This window comes from Pinus tabuliformis, chromosome 7 (genome assembly GCF_031772625.1).
Source record: "Pinus tabuliformis cultivar Carrire ecotype Pingquan chromosome 7, CPIR1, whole genome shotgun sequence".
NCBI lineage: Eukaryota > Viridiplantae > Streptophyta > Pinopsida > Pinales > Pinaceae > Pinus > Pinus tabuliformis.
In genome coordinates this window covers 1,742,353,089-1,742,362,077 of record NC_142293.1, presented here as the reverse complement: position 1 = coordinate 1,742,362,077, position 8,989 = coordinate 1,742,353,089, and the positions used below count along the sequence as shown (strand labels likewise).

Below are 8,989 nucleotides of genomic sequence, written 5' to 3'. Positions count from 1 at the left end.
TATAGAAAAGATGATTATGAATGAGTGATCAAATGAAGTGTCACAACATGTATATATATACAAGTGGTATAGGTGTATTTACCCTCAAGGGACACACCCTTTCATGGTGGGGTTGACATGTCCCTTTTGAACCTACATGAAACTCAAATAAAATTTATTTTATTTTAATTTCCATATTTTTTCCCAGCAAATTTAGTAGCCCTCTTGGCATGTGAGAATACCTCGTCATGCTACACAAAAATCAACAGATTTATGAGCAAGAGCTGTATCAAAACAAGTTTATTCTGCTATCTTTAAATAAAACATTAACCACAGAAAAATCCTAGCCATTAACATGTCAATCTTTAGGCTCTAAAAGCAAGTCGTTGATGGTTTATTTGCATTGGTTTAATACGTTTGGTGTATTAGAGCATAACACAAGTGAAACATCCCAAAGATTCAATGCCAAATTTACTAAACCAACTCATTAAAACCTCCAGTGCATTGATATATCAGCCGTAAAATGTGAATCGTTTGTCCATTTAAGCAAATTGTTTGGGTTTTCAATACATCGTTTAGATTTATGTGATGGATTATAACTCAAATATAGTAAAAAATCAACTAAACACGTGCCCAAACATGAGTGTGATCAGTCATTGAAGCTTGAATTATCAATACACTCCAGTATTTATAGAACCATGAAAGAAACTTTTAAAACCTCAAAATTGTTTGGTTAAATAAAGCATCATTCAGTGTACTTGACAATGTACTGATTAGATCCATAAATATTTGAAATTTATCCATTTGATCTAGGAAAATTATGATAAAACATTTCGTGCTTCAAGCGAAATGTGAAATGATTTACAAAATGTACTTTTAAGTCTAAAAATTCTAAACTTCGCACAAAGACTTGAGTATACCATCTAAATCTAGAAAATAAACCAATAAAACCCTAGGTTACAATTTAAATAAAAGAAAAGTGAAAAAGTTTAAATGAGGAGGAAAAAATGAAGAACACCAGTGCTTGACTTCTACTTGAGTTGTGGAGTCACACTTGGCCACTCTTGAGGCTCTGTCCTTGTATCGGACCTTGAGATTATAGGTAACCATTAAGTGGGCCTAATAACTTCCCCTAGATTTACTAAGTAATTACCTCACAAGCTCCTCTAGCTGTAGCAAGATACTCCTCATACGGCATTTTGCTAGCTCTTTTATCAAAAAAAATAAAAAAACTTAATTACATGAAACACTCTTGTTCCAGAAATATCAAAGCAAGCAACAACCTCTGGACATGAGGGATGTATTTTCGATGTATTTTCAATTTCGAAAATTTCCTCTTTTCCATGTGCTTTTACTTTTTTTCATAATTTAATGTTTTCTAAAAATATATATTTGTTGTGATTCCCAACCTGCCATTTCCCCTAAGTTGGACAAAGCTTAGGGCACATATACCAATGTTCAGGAAACCCATACCCACGTTCTGGAAACTTGTGCAATATGGTTAATCTACATTAGAATTGTCTCTGAGGGAACCTGATCAACTGAACGAGCCTACTTATGAATTTCTTGAATCATGGTTGATGCTTGGAACTATGTGAATAGGGAAAAACTATCTTGAAACAGAGGGAAATCTGATCTAATGAAGTTGACATGGAAATGATTTATCTTATTGGTTAAATACTTATTCCTGTCTTTAAGTATCTTTTGTATTGGACGTCTCAGGTTCACATTCTGACAGGTTACCCAGTGCTCATACTTGTTTTAATCATTTGTTGTTGCCTGAATATGAGAATAAAGAAAAGGTATTTGGCATCCTCTTTACATTAATTCTGTGAAAAAAGTTTATATCATATATTTTTTTGTTCTCTAAAGGGAATATTGACCTGCATTCATGTCTTTGATTTCTTAAGCCTTGGACATATGGCTGAGAAATGTTCATGGATTTGTTTTGTTTTACAGCTGAAGGAACGGTTGTTGATAGCAATCAATAATTCACAAGGCTTTGGATTGATGTAGGGAAACTTAATTGTTTCAATGTTTGAGGTTTGTATAATAGAGTCAAGATGGCTCTTAAAATTATGTTGTAAGAGAAAATAGTTGTACAATCTACACAAAAAATTTGCACTGTATTAGCTTCTTGCTCCAAGAACAGAGCTTGTATTAATATGAACTATATGAAATGTCTAAGAACACTGATTTCAAGATCTCTCTGCTAAGTTATACTGTCATGATATCAATTCTATTGTATAATTTTTATATAACATGGTTCAAAGGAACGAAATATCAGCCTTATCAACTGTAATAATTTTATACACATAATGATGTTAGTTAGCAGAACTTTCACTGACCGCCTTTTTGTGAGCATTCACCTAATGTGAACAAAATTGGATTTGGACCAATTTAAAAGATTCATGTTATCGATATTCATCTTCGCGCTGTAATGAATAGAACTATTTGGAAAGAAAAATAGATGATAAATATTTAGAATTAGTACTCTTTGACAAAGGGGCCAGGGAATCACAATAAAATTTTAATGCAGAATGATTCCAATCCCTCAATTCTCAAAATTATGGTATGTTTATCAATTTAAAACGCTAATTCATTTCAATTGAATTATAAAATCATATATTTGCAAATTATGTCAGCCTGCCCTAATTTAAGGAAAGTGCTCAAGCTTGAAAATGCCACTTACAATAATGGCCCTAATTTAAGGGAAGTGTTCAAACTTGAAAATGCCACTTACAATAATGGCGATCCAAACTGTATGTATACAACAATGTTCCACCTAGTTTATTGGGCACGGAGAAGCATATAGGTGGCAATGTGCACCTGATAATTGTGGAGTGATCTTCAAAATTTTAAGGAATGTTAAATAAGTCTAGTCCAAGATATGGACATGCCCCAAAGAGAGGAAAATCTACTATATAGAAATTTGAAAATATTGAAAAGATTAGAAATGGATTTATTAATGGTGATCTCCATTCAAAAGAATTGAAATGGTAGGTGAGACAAGAGGGTTGAAAAAGAAGTTTTGAATGTGTTATGTTAAAATTTAATGTACTTTCTAATCCATGTTATTCCATAAGCATTAAATGTTAATACATGCTAGCATTCAATGATGGTACAAATATTGTTATGTTAAGTGGGCTTTAATTATTAATTAGATAGTGACTGTTATGAATAATTATATAGAAAATAATGTAAAATAATATAAATGATAATAATCATAAATAATGATTAGTTAATTAGTAACTAGGTTGAAAAGGCATGTTTAAATGAGACATGACTCTCCATGAAGAGACACCTGCTTGGTATATAAGCAAGCCTCTCATTCTCATTGTAGCAATCATTCATATTCATATATTTAATATAATATTTATATCCTCAATGGATAACCTCATATTCCAAGTCTTTTGAGTAATTAATCTGTAGAAGGAACTTTGTTCGCTTCATTTGGTATCAGAGATGTTTGATCCTCTAGCTACTTAACCGCTACACACAGAGCCACGCTCTCCAATCCAAGCCCTTGGCCATCAAGGTTTCATCAACATTGTTGCCGTCAAGTTTGAAGCGTTTCGCTACAAAAAGTTGGAGTTTCTCCATATCACCAATCAGGCTTTTGACCATTAAAAAAAAAAAAAAACCTAACAAATAGTAAAGAATAAATAAATAAAAATAAAAATAAAATCATATAAATATAATGTATTAATAAATAAAAAAAGTGCAGCAGCTTACCTTGGCCACATCCTCTGCCAGCCAACACCATCTTTAAAAACACATTCATTGTTCTAGTTAGCATACTTCACATCGATTAGCTGACCCACAATGATAATTACCACTTCCTGAGGATGTAGAAATTGATTGCGACTGTTACTGTGTATACAATTTTTTTTTGCTGATGATGAGTGGCATTTGTAAATTATAAAAAGGGTAATATAAATTCTAGGTATGTACGCTTGAGACGGCAAGAATTTTTGTTGAAATTGATGACGTTACATAACACATTTGCTAGTGTTGGATTAAATACATTACTAGCATAAAAATGATATTTTTAACACTTCCATTGTCCCTCTATCCAACTCAATCACGATTGTGCACTTACAACCACCGTCCAATGTACACTTTCGAAACTCCAAACTGCGATGATTTTTCTCCCATGCACATCACCGCAGGAGTTTTCCCTTCTGTCGGCTATAATGCTATCTGCTGTCAGAATCCTCTCCCCTGTCGTTTTGGTGACCGCGGGTCAACAATCACGTTTGGCACTCAAACGGTGTGACTATGGTGGAATAGTCTCGCCCTTTTGAATAATAATTTGATACATATTAAAGTTAATTAACTAATATAATTAATATAATTAATTAATTAATTGAATGTAATTAAATAAAAAATTATTATTATTATTTAAAAAAATAAAATAATAAGTTTATATATATATATATATATATATATATATATTAAAAAAAATTAATAAAAAAAGGGGGAGATAAAATAAGTGAAAAAAAATGAAGGAATCTCTAAGTAATGAACAAAAACAATCATTCACAAGAGATATAGAACAATTAATGACAATACTTGAGCGACAACAAGCTGATTTAATGAGGAGAGGAAAAAAATGGAATCCCTATTCCAAGTTGAATGTCCTTCGTCACTCCCACAAAGCGATGTAATCAAGTATACCAAGAAAGTGCAACTAAAAGATCAAGAAAATGGAAAAACAGTCAAACTTCAACAAAACAAGAAAGCGTTAGAACACAAACATAAAAATCTTGTGGATATGCATTACAAAGAAATAATGGAAAAATTATTGGCACAAGTGAAGAAGACTAAGGTCACAAAGAAAGAACTCAAGAAGCACTTATCACAACAAGAAGAGGAAACCTTGCATTTAAATAACCTTAATAAAAATTTATTAGAACAAATCAGAGATCTAAAAGATCAAAAGCTTAAAATTCAAAACACTGAAAATGAGGTTGATAAATCAGAAATCAAAGAACTTTTACGTCTGAGAAACCATAATCAAAGTCTACTCACTCAAATTAAGAAAATTAAGGATGATAAGAAAGCATTAAAAGACAAGTTGGAACAATTCACTCAAGAAGAAATATCGAAATCCCCAGTCGTAACAATCCAAGTTGAAGATAAGGGAGCGAATACCGATCCAGTGAATATGACAAATCAAGAAGACAAGTCAGTTGAAGAAACGACACACTTAGATATTGCAATTCAGATGATTAACATCCCAAGTGAAGGTTTTGTAACCAACTCAACAATATCGTCCCCTAAAGTAAATCAAAAGATTTCCACACACTTATTAAGGGAATGTCAAACCAAAAAAGTTCCCTATTAACATCTGAATCATGAGAGTAGACAACTCAACCATGCTACGTATCAAGACCATTCAGACTATAAACAACAAACTAATGTTCCATAGAATAGTGATGTAACCTCAATCTAGTCCTATGATGACAAGTCGTTACAAAATTCCAATGGAGTCATCTAACGAGGTGGAGGAATTGCCCGAATGGCCAAAAATGGCCGGAATCTAGGCAAAAAAATTTCAAAAAATCTTGTAGGGGCAGTGTTTGAATCGTGTTTTCGATGGTGGAAATGGATTCAGCACCATCAAAAACGTCTAGGACACCTAAAATTTTGAAGTTTAACAACTATAGCTTGGATTTACAAAAATCATTGTCGGATTTTCTCTAAATATGACCGAAATTTCCACAACTTTCTGGGCAACCCCTCCGCCTCGTTAGACTACGCCAATTCCAGTGATCAGAATATTACACAGAAAATTAATCTAGGATGGTCTAATTCCTTTTCAGTGCGACAAATTTGTTTGTCACTTAGAAGATCATATCAACATGTATCGACAAAGATGACAGTTCCGAGACAGAAAGACGTTTGAAGCCAAAAAAGAGATCAAGCCTTTTTCATTACAAGCTTTGAGGACAAAGCTTTCTGAGGAGGAAGGCAATGTTATGAATAAATATATAGGAAATAATGTAAAATAATGTAAATGCTAATAATCATAAATAATGATTAGTTAATTAGTGATTAGGTTGAAGATGCATGTCTAAATGAAACATGACTCTCCATGAAGAGACACCTGCTTGGTATATAAGCAAGCCTCTCATTCTCATTGTAGCAGTCATTCTTATTCATATATTTAATATAATATTTATATCCTCAATAGATAACTTCATATTCCAAGTATTTTGGAGTAGTTAATCTGTAGAAGGACCTTTGTTCACTTCAGTGACAAGACCACAATGAAAGAATTGATTGTGGGAGTTACATAGGAGAATTGATTATGAACATAACAATGATTTATTGTCACCATTTTTTGCTTTTTAAATATCTATGAGTTGGAAATCAAAATAACAATATATACTATGAACATCATAACCTTTTCTAAAATGTGACTAAAACAAAAATAAATTAAGAAAAGTAAGGAGCTCTAAATATTGGGCATCATTGATCAACAATGTTATCTGAGCTAGGCTCTAATGGCATGTATCTCATCATGCCACATAGTATGAAAAGCATATGAAAAATTAATTTAATGCTCAAAAACAAACTTGCACCTACTCTTGTAATGAATGAATAAGGTTTAGCTCCTCAAGCATTGTCAATGTCATGAGAAGATCAAATGAGCCAGGGATTGACATCCTCCAAAGATGGTAGCATGCTAATGAACCTTACCCTGAAGTAAAACATAAATATTGATTCTACAAATAGCTTCAACAACTCTTAAGTAGATTAACACTCCTAGAATATGTGCTTCACTATCTTTAAATAGTGGCAAATTTAGAGGTATTAGAGATCCCACTCTTGACCAAATAGACCTTGGATGGAATCCCCTAACTCCAACCAATCAAAAACTTTAGTTTAAAGAAAATTCAAATGGACCACCCACTATGAAATTTGTGATCCCATCTATCTTCCATGTGAAAGGACTCCTATCTCACATTGAGGACTCAAGAAATTGGATGTTGCTAATGCAACACCAAATACATTGGCATGAAATCATACTACTACCATAGGTGAACAAACCTTCATCCCTAATCCCAACTAAAAGTTATAAGCACCTTTATGTGTTGAAGAATGTAACTAGTGTCAGTCTTCATAATTGTATTTGTCAAAACAAATTTTATTATAAAAGAAAATGACTTATTAAAGCATGGGTTTCATGCTTGGGTCATCAATTCTAGGTCAAATCCTCCATTGAAGGCTTCTAGGTTTTTTATTGAGTCAATAGAGTCATTGTCATTTTTATTAGACCCTCCTTGGGCTTTTGTATCATGTAAAAAGAATTATTTTTGAGTCAAAAATATCATTTGTCACCTCCACACCAAGTTAGCCTTATCCTCAACAAGTCGGCCTGGATTAGGGTTGTCCGACCCAGCTAGAAGGCTATAAATAAGAGACAATTCAACCTATTTGGTACACACACTCAAGAAGTTCAATCTACAACAAAGAGGAGCAGAAAAAGAGAGTGAAATTGTTGGAGAAGAAGATTCACTAGGAAAACCTAAATCGAGTTTTTGGACATTCTATGTCTCACATGTGGGAAGTTACAGGGTTGTTGTTAGAGACAAAATTATGAATCTATTATAGGTCCAAAGTTCTGAAGCTGAGGGCCAAAAATCTATGTCTAGGAGCCAAAATTATGGATTGAAGTTGCAATTGTGAATCTGGTACTTTGAGACTTTGGCAAGGATCATCTATAGGAAGGAAGGGTTGACTTGGTGGTTGGAGGAGGTTGTTATCTAGGTCTAAGAGGTCTTGGATTGTCTCATCTTGATTTGAATCTACTAGTGGAAGACTTGACTGTGTTTTCCCCTATAGCAGGGTTTTAGCCATGGTTGAGTGCCTATATCTGGTGTCCTTGATATTCATGTTTTGATTTCATGATTACTTGATGAGAAGAAGATAAAAGAAGAACATAAAGAAAGTTAATAAGAACACATGAATATCACAAGTAATTATCAATATAAGAAAATATTTATGTCTTTTTTATTTTCTAACATGGTATCAAAGCTAAGGTGAAGAAGGAAGAAAAAGGAAACTTGAAGATCTACTAATAAGGTCATTAATGAAAAGGATTATATAAGAAAAGAAGTCTACTATCTATAGAGACTATGCCAACTTCAATGAAGGGAGAAAATAAGTTAAAGGGAGCCTCCAATTACCAGGGATAGAAAAAGAGGATATATCTTATCCTCGCTAAGCATAAAGCTTTGGATCTTGTTCAAGGAAAAGTCAAGAAACCTAAAAATGATGCAAGAAAGGAGAAGTTCAAAGAAACCAAAATCTTGGCCACGAATCTGATAGTAGATGCAGTAAAGGACAACCTAATTCCATACATATCCAACATAGAATCTGCTCAAGAAATGTATGAAGCTCTTTTCAAGTTATTCACCATCAAGAACATTGGTTAGATAGTTAGCCTCAAGAATGAACTAAGGACAATAAGGATAACAAGAGATGATATTGTATCATCATATTCTGTAAGAATGTCTAGAATAAGATATGAACTCCAAGCAATAGCTAAATTTGTACCAGAAAAATAATTCATAATTGTTGCTCTTCTAGGTCTACCAAAATCTTGGAGTGTTTTTGCATCAGGGATTAGAAGTTGGAAGGATACTCCAACATATGCCTTGAGAATCCAAGGAATAAGAAGGGAGGTGGGGAACAAGCAATATTATCGATGAAGCTCCACCTAAGAAGAATAATGCTGAAAAATCGAAAATACTTATACTATTAAGTCCTCTCTTACATATCCTTCTTAGTCTTGTATTCTAAGTTTTGTATTGTTTTCTTTTATTTTTCGATTTCTAGAGTTTGTAGATCTAATATATCTTGTTAGAACATTTTTGAATTATTTTGATAAGTTGTAGGTATCCCTTAGAAAGATTGGATTAAGAGGGAGCCTTCACCATTTTACCAAAGGATAAGTATCTTGTTCCTTGTTTCATCCTTTATGTTTGGTTTCCTTCTC

At 32.9% G+C, this 8,989-nt stretch overlaps 1 long non-coding RNA gene across 1 annotated transcript; it reads left to right on the top strand.

Annotated features, from left to right (window-relative positions):
- The first annotated feature begins 1,490 nt into the window (after positions 1 to 1,490).
- LOC149255297 (uncharacterized) lies at positions 1,491 to 2,327 on the top strand. Its single transcript, XR_016266352.1, has 2 exons — positions 1,491 to 1,781; positions 1,939 to 2,327. It is a non-coding gene; the product is annotated as an uncharacterized LOC149255297 (long non-coding RNA).
- Positions 2,328 to 8,989: the final 6,662 nt, after the last annotated feature.